This window comes from Chaetodon auriga, chromosome 5, assembly GCF_051107435.1.
Source record: "Chaetodon auriga isolate fChaAug3 chromosome 5, fChaAug3.hap1, whole genome shotgun sequence".
NCBI lineage: Eukaryota > Metazoa > Chordata > Actinopteri > Chaetodontiformes > Chaetodontidae > Chaetodon > Chaetodon auriga.
Genome location: NC_135078.1, coordinates 17204665 through 17219673, shown reverse-complemented (window position 1 = coordinate 17219673; position 15009 = coordinate 17204665).

The window sequence follows — 15009 nt, the reverse complement described above, 5'->3', positions numbered from 1 at the left end:
TTGAGCTAATGATGTGCAAACCAGCTCCTCTCCCTGTTAGTCTGCCTGCCTGACCTGGCTCAGGGCACTGCAGCTGCGGACAGAAACTGTGCCAAAACGCCAGTGTTAAGGATGGTGCATGAAATAGAGGGTAGTGGGGGTGTGAAAATAATACCAAAATTAACACAGCATTCTAATATGTGACAACAGTTCTCTTTTGTTGAAAGGAAATAAGTGAGTTATCACATAAACTGTCGGAGTGTGGCTGTTTTCAAGGTTGTTTTGTGACAAAATCAGAAATAAACTGTCTCTAATTCACAGTAATGTTCCATCATATTTAGCCATACGTGCAGTCAGAGGCCACAAAACAGCAGCAGATAGTATTTGTATAGCTACTGGGTGTGTTAATTAATGTTTATGCAAGCCAAGTGAGAGAAGTGCAATTCTACCACACCAGTGCCGATCCACCACATACAGCGACTGACTTATTTCACACAGCGCCTCCATAGATGTATGATGAATGGAGTTAATTTATTTCTAATCTGTTACAGATTTAGCTGGGGAGGAATAATGAAAAGTGATCATGCGAACTAGTCCAGCCAACCACATCAGTTAACATGGAGGTCGGCAGCCTTTGTACCGCTGACAAATGTATAACACCTTCTTTGGTTTGTGGTGCACAATGCTCCTGCATGAGAAAATGAAGAAATGCGCCCATGCACGATCAATTTTAACATTTTGGAGAAATTCAAAGTAAGACTGATAAGAAAAGCGAAAAACATCAGTGATCAATCATGTGCAACCGCAGTGATGATAACTTCTATGTGTCATTTGATTAATTTGGACCACTAGAAATCAGGATGTGAAACAGATTTGCCATGATTGAAGCATGTGAGGACGAATGTGTTAGTGCTGTGTGTGTGTGCCGTTATCTATTACCCCACAGCACAATTAATGATTTTCCAACCACAAGATGGGATTATACATCAGAGAGCAGACAAACCACGATAACCACCTTATCTCATAGAAACCATACAGTAAATGTACTGTCAATAAATGCTATTGGCATGTTTTCATTGATCAGATGAAGACACACTATCCCAATAAGAAATAGCAAAGAAGTCTGGGGGGCAAAATCCATAGTTGGGATACACTGTTACACGGACTACAGATTCAAGATGAGGAAAAACAGGAAGTTGCAGCCCATAAATGAGGACATCCATGTACTACGAGGAGAAAGAAGCAAAAAGAAACTCTATCCCCTGCTTGGTAGTGCTCTCGTTTTGTGGTGATGTATTCAGCACAGTGATGTGATTGCAAAATCCCATCTCGTTCTTCCAGAACCTATAAAAAGCAAGTATGACGGCGGCAATACTGATGTGTGACTGTATGGCCCTGAGCGCACCGCCAGGTGAATGTCCCAGAAAAGCCAGAAAACACAATTTTGCTCTGAACTGGGGATTCTGTGGCCTCTTTCCGAGAAGGGAAGAGAAAACCTACAATTTCATTCATGCCAGTGGAATTCCACACATATTTCCTTTTGGTTTAAAAGAAAGGAGGATGAATCATTTGGCACCATGGAGCTGGAAATGAAGTGTGAGGCATAATATTGACCTGTCTAGGTATTTTTTTTTGAGATATGAAAAGCTTCTTTTTACAGTGTTTTACACTGTACCTTTGTTTGAAATGTATTGGATTTGTTTTTAAAGGAGACGGATACACACAAGGTGAATGGAAAGAGACAGCATGACATTACTGGGAGCGAATCCACAACAAAAGCACCGGTCTGTGACCTTGAGATGAGCGGCTGTACTGTGCGGAGCAGGGCCACAAGAGAGTGAGGGGGAAGATATAACAAAGAAAGAAAATAAAGGCATGAAATGTCCAGAAGAGCGAGTATGAGGGTTCAAATGTGAATGCATTTGTGTGTGTTTTCCTGGAAGGCTGGAAGGGGGTTGAGGGACTTGAGTGGTGCCCCTCATGGATGAAAAAAACAAAACAAAACAAAACAAGAAAACTCAACACACCTCAATTAGTGGTACTTAGCAGAGACCTGAAGAACCAGCCTGAAAGCAGTTGAAGTGGTTCAAGTGAGGAGGAACTGGGGTAAAATCAAAGAGATTTTTTTTGAGGAAGGGGGCCGTATATGCTTTAATAGCCAGACCTGGGTTTTGTAGTTAGTAGGAGGGCTGTGTAATGCTCGGAGTAAAGCTTGATACCGGCTCTGAAAGCTTTTTACGATGACATGGAAAGTAGATTCTATCATACGAGTGTGTTCTAATAGGACCCACATTACTGCCATGGCAACGGAGACACCAAAAATAAAGTCACAAAACAATACGAGAGGAATATAATTGAGATCAGGAGAAGAGGAAAAAACGTCTTCCCTGGATGAAGTGTATCATCTGAAGTAAAAGACTAGTTTGTGGTCTACAGTGGGAGAGAGTTCTCCCCCAAAGGAGCTTATTATCCACATATAGACACATCACTTTCCTTCTGAATGACATAGAAGATTGGGTAAAGCTACAGTAGATCTCTCTCTCTCTCACACACACACACACACGCACGAAGACTGGTTTTAAAGCAGACATACTGCAGAGAGAGTTTCCACCATGTTTGACCACCCTGCTAATCTAAGATGATGAAGTGTCGGCGGCTCTCTGCTGTGGGAAACGCATGTGTGCATGTCTGTGTGTGTATTTCTGGGCGTGTTTGTATGACTACATATGTGTGTGTGTGAGTTTCTTCATCTGTTTGAATCTTGTTTCTTCACTGTAAATAATTGCTTGCCAAGAGAGGTTGGTTTTGGGGTGTTTTCCTTCTTTCTTTTTTGTAGATTTAGTGACAGGGTTCAAATGGACCTCAAACTGCTTCCGTTGGAATGTTGGATCCAGAGTTTTATTGCATCTACGGGAATGGCTGTTTGGGGGAATGACCTTAGATACGACCTCTAGTGCGAAGGATCAACAGGTACTTTCCCGCTGCATCACTGGCCGCAGTAGATTTGTGTGCAGGGAAAGCTCTGTTCTTGACCCAATAATTCAAGTATGGTGGTTTTAAGTTGATGCAGTTCATTGCAGCTCGGGTCAGCGTGAAGTCACACCATCACTATGAAACGTTCGATGCTGAGGCTTTGACAAAGGCTGACTCGGTTACTGCTGCCAGCAAAAATGTCATGCATTTCAATTTGGGTTTTATATTTTTTGTATTTGGTACAAACTCAAGCCCAGTCCACATGTGCATGGGTATTTTTTTAAAATGCAGTTTTTTCTAGGTGTTTTGTCTTTTCATCCACACATAAACACAGTTTTAACTCACTGAAGAAAACTCCTTTCAGGATGAAGAAACTCTCTTTGGAGTGTGTGCGATCTTTTGTTAACATGAGGCCATTTTGTACAGTGGCGGACTTATGCTAACCTTGCTAAGAGGACTTTCTGCATGTTTACACATAAATGTAAAATTGCTCTTCTGCTATATTGAGGAATAGAGGCGTCAGAGTGCACTACAGAGGTCACTGCTACATAATCCAACACTCTCAGGGCACAGACGGTTTTGAACGAGACCTGGTCAGACCTCTAGTTAAAGGCAGCCTACCAGTAAGAGCTTTTTTTCAGGCTTCTGATTGGCCAGCATGGTTTGGCATGCTGCTGTCAGTGCCTCATTTGTGTTTTTGTGTTTTTCATATAGACAGAGATCTTTTTAAACAGTGTGTTTGTGGACAGATTTTTTTTTTTTTTTTTTTAAATGAAGGAGGAAAAACAGAGTTATAAAAATACCTGTTTGCATGCAGCCTCAGAGTCACACGGGGTTATGGGAACATTTGAATCTCAACAAAAACAAAACCACTGTTAATCAGATCATGTCATTTCTTTGTCATGACTGGAAGGAGCCTTCAGTTGACCGGTGGAGCTCAGAGTCACCCCTCCTCATTCTTTCTGCCTGGGTGATCATTCGGTGTATGGACACATATTCAAGTGATTTAGTTATAGCAACAGGGATAATGCTAGAGATCTGCAGGTTATTAAAAACTGTTTTTGAAGCTGATCTCAGACATCACCATAACCAGATTATGACCAACAGCTGCATTCCTCTGTACATGTAAACATAACCATGCATCCACACCCTCTTGAACTGCAATTTCCCAGCAGTGGAGCTGGCACGGTTCTTCGGAAATCAAATCTGAAGAGAGGAATATGATCATTTTCATTAAATCAAAAGGCTTATCAAAGCGACATGCTCTAAACATAGCTTTCCCATTGCCATGTAATCACCTAAAGCAAAGAAAATCTGATTTGTGTTTCAAATATGATATTTCAAGCTTATTCTCCACACTGTTATGTACAAGTGAGCAGAATTAATATGGCGTCATTTTGCAAGTCTTTTCCTGCTGCATCCACATTTGTTATTATGGGCACTACGTGCATCATTCTGCGGAATAGATTTTAATGTCACTCTGAATCCAAACACAGCCTGGTTTCACTTCTGTTACACTCAGAGTTTCATAAATTGCGTTTTGGGCAGCGTGCATTGGAGGAGGTTGATGTTCACCTGCGTTGTTTTGGTGCAAGATGATTAAATTATGTTGCCATATTTATTTGTTTATCAGTCAAATCTCAAATTATGACCAAGCATATGAACCAGGCATCACAAGACTAGAAACATTTCCACATTGCCACAAATGTGACTTGTATTACATCTGAAACCAGATAGAAATGATTGATATGACTGTTTACTATTGTGAAATGAGAAAACTGTAAGTGTAGCAGTGCAGTTTATTTATGTAGCACATGACAACAGGTGTGGACTCACTGTGTTTCAAAAAGCAAGTTGTCGTTAAAACCGCAGTTGAGGAGTTGCCTGTAGAATGTGAATATCATGTTACATTTGGGCAGCAAGGTGGCTAAACGGTTAGCACTGTTGCCTCTCAGCAAGAGCGTCCTGTGTCCAAATCTCAGAGTGCAGTTTGCATGTTCTCCCCGTCTTCACATGGATTTCTTCCAGGTGCTGGACTGACAATCTGTTCATGATATTTCCAAGCCTTTAGCCCGGCGCTGGATCTGCTCCATGCCACCTGTGAACCTCAATAAGCAGGAGTAGAAACTGGATGAATGAACAATTAATTTATCTGCACACCCCTGATGAACCAGCTCCTTTCGAGAAAATGCTGTTTTAGAACGTATTATTAGCTTTCTGCTGTTCTCAAAAGACACTGCATCCCCTTTTTGTCTTTGAGCGTCTTCTGGTCTGTTTGGTTTAGTTGTGCCATCAATCTCCATCAGGAGACTCTCTCCACTTGTTTCATTGGAAATGCTGCATACGTAATGAGCATTATTTGAAGACTAAAGGGTTACATTATTCTAAGTGGCCAAGATAGAAATAAATGAAGTGAAAACGCCATTATCTGGAGGAAGAGATTAAAATGCTTATAGGCTGTTAGGCCAAAATAAAGCAGGGGAAAAAAACACATTATGTGACTTTATTTCTTTCTCTATGCATTTTGTAATGGTGCACATAAACTGATTATTTCTCCGTAATCCTTTCAGGATTAGGGCTCTTTTAAGACTTGACTGTTTGTGATTATACCCCACACAGTCCGCTCTGCCTGGCTCAGCCCAGAACATGTGTTTAAACACTTCATTGAGAGTTTCCGTGGTCGCTCTGGCTTCCAAGATGAACTGCGATTCTGGCTTTTTTTTTTTTTTTAATGTCCCCTAATAAAATTTCACAGTAGTCCATTTATCTCAGATGCTGGTGTGTGTGATGTGTGCCACAGCACTGTGGCGAAATACAGGGAGGTATTTTTTTTTTCTTGTCAGGCTTTGACAATACTTTCATCCCAGGTGACCTACAACTTAGTCAAAATTTCTGCGCATGCACATCAAGGGAGAGACTCGTGCACCCTTTTGTAAGGGGCCGCACACACCGTTGTTGTTTTTTACTGTTCGCTTGTGCCCACGTTCCCAACATCACCATATTCATGTTCATTGATTTGGCAGTATTAACAAGACGTCTGCAATAGAAAAAAATCAAAGCCATCTAATAAAACCAGTCCAGTGATGTAAGTGTGATCAATACTGTCGAGACAGTGGGATCACAGACGACTCAACTAAACAGCTTTAATGGTGTTTAGGGAGAAAGTACATCTAAGGGCACTTTGCTTTTGACATATGGCTGTTATTCATGGTTATTACACTGTGTCATCAAATCAGTTTCTGACTAAACTTTTAGACACATGCACTACTAGAAATAAATACAGAGCCCTTTCTTTGCTGCATCAGTAGATTTATATGTGGCATATGGATTCTCACTTACAGTCAAAGGTAACAAGAAGTCAGCCCTTTGTTATGCAATTAAAGTGACACCAAATATATATTTTCTCTTTTGTCACCTCTGAGATAAATAATAGGATAAATGAGTGTGGCTGGGTTTGGGGGTGAAATAAGGGAAAATCAATAAGACTATTATAATTCAGGGAATGAGCATTATTTAGAGGAAGAGATGAATATAAGTCACCCACCCTCAGGGACCAAAGCCAGATGATATCATTGAGAGTCTGTTGACGTCAAAGCGTCAACCTCAGTAATATAACAAGCAGGATAAGTAGCATGAACTGTCAGAGTTCATTTGTACAGTCTATCTCTGTTTACATTATGCAAGTAAGGGAGTGAACTTGGCGACATGCAGTTCAGTCTTCCTCTTTCCTACAAATCATTCCTTTCTTTCATACATTTTGCCAAGTTATTGTTCTTCTCGTGGCACCTGCTGTTGCTGGAGTGTTGCCTGCAGAAGCCCAGAGATAACCTCAGCATTGAGCCTGGTCAAGTTGACCAAAGCCAAGCCTATGATGTTTAGTCTCTCACATAATCCACATTACACAGCTCTCAGCAGAACATGCAGCTCACACAATGACAATAAGCTTGTTCAATTTCACCGAACATGGAGGGTCATACTGACTCAATTTAACTACGGTGCTGCGCGGTGGCCATCCGGGGGGGCAGAAACACAGCAGAGTGGTTATTGGATTGTTTGGTATCTGGTTTCAGTGATAGATGTGAGTTATAAATTATTGTGTGAAACAGGCCTTGACATTGGTGCCATGATTTTGATTAATACTCCTTCCATATATTACTAGTTTCTGATTCAAGGTAGGCCAGAAAGTGATGTAAAAAAAAAAAATATTTGGAAAAAAATGATACACTCTCTGCCCAGCTGTTGTCCAATCACATGAATTTTGTGATGAATGCCGCAGGGCAGAAGGGACAGAGAGGAAATATTTTCGTCATTCCCTCATCCGTCCTTCACGCATACAAAATATTATAGAAACCACTGCCTGAATTTTACCTCATCACACTAATATTTAGCACTTAATTTTACAGGTCCATTATTTCCTAAGAATCTTCCTGGACAGCATTATGCAATTTGGTCGTAATTATGTGTAAAAATGGAGACAGTGTTTAATAAGTACACTGCCAATTAATTAATTCCAGTTAATGGCCAATGTAACCTAGAGAGTCTCTTTGGCAGTGCACAGCAGGTCAGCTCAAGAATAAAGTCCCCACTGAATGAATGGGTTTACATGGACATTTATTCAACATGTATTCATAAACTAACCCAACTAAAATCCAGCTGTGCCATAACTATCTCCATGTCACCTGCAATTAGCATCAAATTGCGTAGTCCTTTTCAGAAAACATCTTTAGAAATAAGCAAATAGAAACTAAAGTGCTGCCCATAATTTCATTACCTTCACCAAGAAGGTTACACTTTCAGTTTGTAGGTTGGTTTCATTGTTTGTCAGCAGGATTATGAAAAATCTACCAGCCTCATTTTCATGAAACTTGATAGAAGGGTGAAGCATGGGTGAAGGAAGAAGGCCTTACATTATGGAGCTGATCCAAATCACAGAGTTCAGTCCTGTTCAGTAGAGTTCACCAGTGACAAAACATAGTTAATTAAAGAAATATGATGACACAAACCACCCTCACAGACATGTAGTTCCTCAAACTTCATACAGAAAGCAGTCACTCGGGAACAGTTGTTTCATGGGAGAACTGGTATGCTTTTTTTAAATTACCTTGTGGCTATGGAAACACAAATACACACATATCATTCAACTAATTATATTCATGCTCACATTTAAGTGTGAATTGTCTGCAATAAACTCCAGAGATATTAGAGAAAAATGTTTGGGACTTTAAGGTTCATGAGAACAAGCCACAAGTAATATCAACCTTGATGTTTGCGCTTGCAGATTTGCTTATTGTAGAACAGTGAACTGTTGGCATCCCAAGGAAGGCGCCATAATTGCAGGTGGATACAATTGTAGATATGTAGCATTTTTTTGTCTTGAGAGTCTATTAATATGATATATGGTATTAATATGATGTAATACATGCTGTGCATTAAAAAAACTAGTTGCATGTTTACTGGCTGCAGTTTTGCAGGGAGGTGGCAGCTCTTTTCATGACATGTTTATATGAAAAAGGAGGATAAAAGTGTTTTGTTGCAAGTTTCTGGGCTTCTGGGATTTATCTTTGAAATATCATGTCTCTGATCTCCGCATACTCTTCTACACCCTCAGATCCTGGTATGGGTTTGTGGTTTTAGCCTCACATTACCACAGTTCACTGTGCTTTTATCTGGAATTAGTAGCTAAGCCTACCTAAGAGGTGCCCACCCGCCTGCGTAAAGCATATCACACTGTACACCTTTGCTCTGTCATCATCCACCTGCCCACCAAACCCACAACCATCCCAACGCATTCTCAATCACTCACCCAAAAGCTTGAAAACACACACACACACACACACACACACACACACACACACACACACACACACAGGCTTTAAGTGCACACAGTCTGATGCACACACAAGCATGCACACTCACTTCACTCAACAGCTACATTCCAGGTGGGTTACCTAATTTAATTTTCTGCATCTAGTGGCTTCCTTTGTCCTTGACCCCATTGCTGCTGGTCACCACCCCCCCTGCCAGGGGGCCTGCCTGCCTGCCTGGCATATTTATAACTAGGCTGGAGAGGGACAACAACACTCACACCAAGTGCTAGAAAAACACACGCCCCAGATCTGGGCATCTGCCAGTCATCGTTCCATTTTCAATAATTACACCAAATCAACGCACACAGGCACAGATAGCCACTCTATTGACGGGCTAATGGAGGAGGAGTGCTGCAGGTTAAACAATGCATTGCGGATCCAGCTGAAGAGAGTTTTGCGATGTTGTTGACACACGCAAATACATCAACTCTCCTTGATTTTTGTCACAGTAGTCATGTCCTTGCAAGTGTCATTACATAGAGCCCCCTCATAAACAGCAAATGGCATTTCTATAGGAAAAACGTTCAAAACAGCACATCCTGTCTGTGTGTTTTTACTGTTCTCACACTGCAAACCAGGCTAGTCCAAGTTGTTGATCTTATCACGTTACATCAACACTGTGCAACACCGACATGACTAATCCTCCTACACCCCATCCCAAACTTTTGTATCTGACCATAAGGTTATAGTCATGACAGGCACTGAAGTGCACAGCATTAGTTCACACAGTGTATGCAAAATCCCTGTCATATCTGCTGCCCACACACCAAGCCGGGCCTACTGCACCTGTCAGATAACATCTGTTCATCTGTCCTCTGTCTTTCTGTACTCTCCCTCTCTCTCTCTCTCTCTCTCTCTCTCTCTCTCTCTCTCTCTCTCTCTCTCTCTCTCTCTCTCTCCCCACCTCCATGTCAATAACTTTTTACAGTTTTTATACTATCGTACAAAACACAATCCAGGCTATTAAAATATTTGTGACGCACACCCTGTTTGCATTTCCTTGTACATGCGCTACTTTACATGAGTAGGGCCCTCAGTAAACTAAATAATGCAGTGTGATGTGAGATGATAATTGCTCTGTTTCAACAACCTGCGCAGAGGCTTGCACGAGTGTCCAGACGTAAAATGCTGATAATTAAATCCCCACAACAGCAGGACAGGACCTCATGAAAACAACAGCTGCTTTAAAGTTACATGAGATTCAGTTGAAATTGCTCCCTCAGTAGTGTCATGCAGTGTACAGAGCTACATAATGACTGCTCTAAAGGACCATTTTAGAAATACTTAAAGACTTTAAACTTTGTGAAGTCCCTGTGGTACCAAAAGGATGTTAATGCCTTGCTGTTGCCATTGGTTTCATCAGCTTTACCTTCCCCAGTGAAGAAAGAGATTTTCAACACTTCATGAGAAACATTTCACAGAAAAAAAATGCACTGATGCATGTGTGCTTGATCTATCTTGCACAACATTCAAAGAGCAGGGCTAGATAAAACACATCCAGCATTCAGTATTGAAAAAATATACTCAGCTTTTATACTTTTTATACTTTTATATGACTCCACCACTGCATTCTCACAGACATCCTGTACTTCATTATCCCCACTGCTGCTGAATGGCTTTGCATTCCTTTAGTGTTTGTACTGATGTCAGGTCACATATACCATCCACATATTTGCATGTGTGAGTGTATATGACTGCACCAGAGCGCGGTGACATAGTGTGACGGCACATCCATTGGAGCCGCTTATGCAGCATACTTTGGCAGTTAATGTACAGGCAGGCATTGAAGGCCATGTGTGAATGTTGGCCTTGTGACCCCCGACATTTAGGATTGACCTTCAGGGGTAATACAGGAGCGGTTAGCAACCAGTCTAAAAAGTCAGGGGTCAGCAAAGACGCCAGTCATGTAAGGATCTGACTTCATTGACTTGACACAACTTGCAGTTGGGAGTGTCTACAAAGCTGAGGAAGGCAGTGTAATACGACTGCCATTCCAAAAAAGTTGGGACGCCGTGTAAAAGGTAACTGAAAACAGAAAGCAATCATTCGCAAAAGAACTGTGTTTACCCACAGCCCATGTGTTCCTAATACCATGCAGTGATATCCTTTATACAATCATGATACTATCACCTGTTACCAATGAACCTGTTTACCTCTGGAATGTTCCAAACAGGTGTTTGTGGAGCATTCCACATCTTTCCCTCCCTTTCCTTTTGTTGTTCCTGTCCCAACTTGTTTGAAACATGCAACCTGCATCAGATTCAAAAAAAGCAGATATTTACAAAAATCAGTGAGGTTAATGAGGTAAAACATTGAATATATTGTCTCTGGACTGTTTTCAATTGAGTGTATGTCAAAAGGGATTAGCAAATTATCACATTTTTTATTTATGTTTCACACTGCGTCCCAGCTGTTTTAGAATCTGGGTTGTTTGTTTGTTTGTCTTTATTATAACTGAATATTCGGTTGATGTTGTGTCATACTAATGATGAACTACTCTCTTAATCTGTGCATTTTGTTAGTTTGTGTGTGTGTGAAAGAGAGAGAGAAACAGAAAATGCACATGCTTGTGTGTGTAGGTGAAAAGGGGGGGCGGGAGGACAGCAGGGAGGAACAGGGAGAGGCGGAAGTTAGAAGGGTCATTTGCATGATCTTTGGAAATATTGCCATAGCCTCAGGCTTTTACTAAGAATACTGAGCTGAGAGAAAACTGAGTTATTTCCCATATTGTGCTCACGCTGCCAGTTCGAGATAAATAAATGCACTTCCATGGTGCATTAAAACAAACACAGAAGGTAGAGCTCTCACAATTAGCTTAGGCTTTTCCCTTAATTAATGTTATTCGGTAACACTTCAGAATAATGACATTTAATAAGATCCACCAGTGAATAACATGATTCTAATGCATAATTTGGACAGCATTAGCATAACAGATTCATTTAAATTTTTATTACAGACCTTCATTCCCTTCTTTGGGGACTTCTCCAATTGTCAGTTTTGCAAGTGGTGTATGAGATCATTATATAAGAAGTAACAGTTCAATGTGAAATATGTACATGTATGTTGCATGGCTCTAATGGAACGTATCGTGAAGCATTTGTTAGTCCATTTGTTGAACGTGCAGCATGTCGAACAGTTTAATAAGCTTTAGCAGTCCTCTTGAAGTTATTCTGTGAATAATAGAAGGTCACCCAATCGTTAATTTTAATTGCTGATCTGCTCACTTATCACTTATTTAGAGGCATCATGTGTTGCACCAGCAAACAATCTGATCCTCAGGTCAAAACATAGAGAGAGGATGGACTAACCTTCATTCGCTTGTTCTTCCATGTATGCTGCTTAGAAAAGTTCAATACCTGTACAAGGAGCCTGTCCGCCTGTGGTTGCCAGATGTGTAAAATGGAATTTGTGCTCGTTAGGTTTGGAGGATGAATGTGCTATTTCACAGGAATACTACTGCACTGTCATTTCGACCTCCTGTCCATATCTATAAATTTTGCACAACACATTAAAATGTTTGCTGCCTTCCGCCCAATTGCAACTAATGACAGCTAAAATATTTATCAAAGCTAATAATACACGTGTTACAATCAGGATGAAAAATGGGATGAAAATACAGTGACCGAGAAATAAATCAGTGTAAGAAACCATGTGGCACCAGAAGTGGAAATATTCAGTGTGTCCGTTGATAGAGCGCCAGTTCAGATCCATCCATGAAATATTAAACAGTACTGCTTGTGTATGTTCATTATTTTAAAGTGAAAAGGCTTAATTATAAGATGGTTGAAAGTAATAAGTTAGCTGTGCAGTAGTGCAGTAGAATGAGTTTGTATATATCTATGTAATATAATGTATGAATATTACTGAAGATGTAGGCCAAATGTAAGATGGTAATTATAATGTGTTGGTGTCTGATTTTTTTTATTGTTGTTATTATTGTCTCAGTGTCTTGGTACAGACTGAACCTTCAATACCTGGCTGAAAATGAAAGGCTGGAACACTAAATGGAGCTGTCTAGCTAGCTGCTAATCTGATCTCAGACATGCATTCTCATTTGAAACACAATATGATGCTATCACGGGCAAGAGTGATAATCCACCTGAAGACACATTTGCAGAGATGACGGCTTCAAAGAAATTGTGCAACAGTGACGTGAAATATTGTCAGAGGAGGAAAGTCTTGAATTAAGAATCAGATTAAAGTTATGGCGAGCTTCATGAATAATGCAGCCGACGTTTATTTCCCAGGAAGTCAACTGTAAAACATAGTCCTCTCACCAAGTCTCCCTGCTCTCAGACTCTCTGCAATTCAGCCACACTGGTAATGATGGATGGACAGTTTAAAGTAAACCAATTAAACCAGAAAAAGAAAATGAATTGTGACAATATTTCATCCCATCAGCATCGTAATGCCGCAAGTGTTGGACTATTTCTTGCCATCAAAAAATTAAAAGCATAAATCAAAGGTTATGAGGAGGTTTGGTTTGAAAGTTATTGTTTTAACGGGATGACAAAATCATTAGAATCTAATTTATGAGCCCCAGGGCAAAGAGTTTTCTATGATCTTGTGTTGGCATGTTGTATAATATCCCTGTCATTGCGTTTGCTCATTCATTCAGTGGGCACTGGCAGGAAATACTCATGTCAATGGCACACTTATGGAACAAGTTGCTCAGGAGATGACCAAGCCCCTTTCTCCCTTCTGGCAAAGCTGGTAAATTGGTGTGCTCAAATTCCACAGTAGCGCCCCACAAATATAACACATCCATTCTTTGTTGGAGGAAGCGGATAGACATGCAGCGTGTGGCTCTGACTCTAATATCTGATTTCTGCATCACAGTCATCATCCATAATTAAATCCTGCCACTGTAGAAACAAACAAAACTCAACTCAGTTGTGCTTTTTGTGTGTCCCCACCCATAAAGTTTACTTAACGGTGCTTTTGAGCAGCAGGATTAAGTGATATCAGCTTCACCAGTGGAAAAAAACCCTCTGATCAACACTTTTAATAGATGTTATTGCAAGAGTTAACAGTTACTGACAGCAGACAACACAAGCTAATTTGTTTTATTGTAACCAGTTTCGCGTCTTGTTTCTAAGCAAACAAGCCGCACACTTTTCATGCTATTTTGGGTCACATTTATTTTGTCACATCTCCCTGTGAAATTAGTTGTCCTCTCAGAGGAGGAAATAGGCATTTGTGCATGTGTAAATACTTAATGTAACACATCAGACATGGTGTGTGAAAACCTGCTGTTTTTGGAGCTCTTCATAGCATCCGAGCGCCTGCACACAACACTGAAAACAATCCATGCCACCCTAGTTCACACGGACATAAAGACCTTTTCTTTGCCGTTTTAATTGAGATTTGAAAATGAGACATCAGACACACAAGCTGGATACATAAAAACGTGGTCCTCAGCGTCGGTCCTCACCTTCCATCCCTCCTCTTTCAGTCTCCCTGAAGTTGATATTTTGTAGTGGCGTCACATCTTCCCATAATCCTCCTCTGGATTGGCTGCAGCCCCTCATCTCTCAGCCCTGAAGGTCAACATGTGAGAGGCATCAGTAAAAGAAAATGACCTGCGCGAAACCCATTGCGGTAACCTCCACCCGAGCTGGTGGAGCCTACCTTGGATCTATAGAAGGACGAGTGGGGAGAGAAGCCTTGGTGATCTGAGGCTGATGGGTGATTAAAAAAACACTCGTACGAATAAAACATCTTTATAACCCACTGCAGACCACTCCCCGTAAGATCTTAGCGACAAAAGCGTTTCATGTTATATTTTAAAGGATGCTGCTTCCTGGCAGTTTATTTTCCTGCCTCGTTTAGTGGAAACTACGCTCCGCAACTCGTTTGCTCGTTCTGCGAGATCTGTGAGCTTCTGTTTTCTCTGAGGTTCTGAGTCTGCAAGTACAATGAAAGAAAGTAAGACATTTTATTTTGATGGGTATTGATCAAACACAGCTGAGTGGAAAGATGCATTGCACCTGCTTTGACAGAGACAAGGTGTTTCAAATAAATATCTTGCTTTGCTGATAAATCTGCTGTAAAACAATGTGCTGATGGCTTTGTTCAAAGATCTCCTTTTTTTCTCTCTACCCAGCACTTTCCGCTCTATTTTCACTTCCTCTCTCTGTAATTATTTCTATTCTTCTTTCTGAACTTGCTCTTGAAACATGTCAAAGCT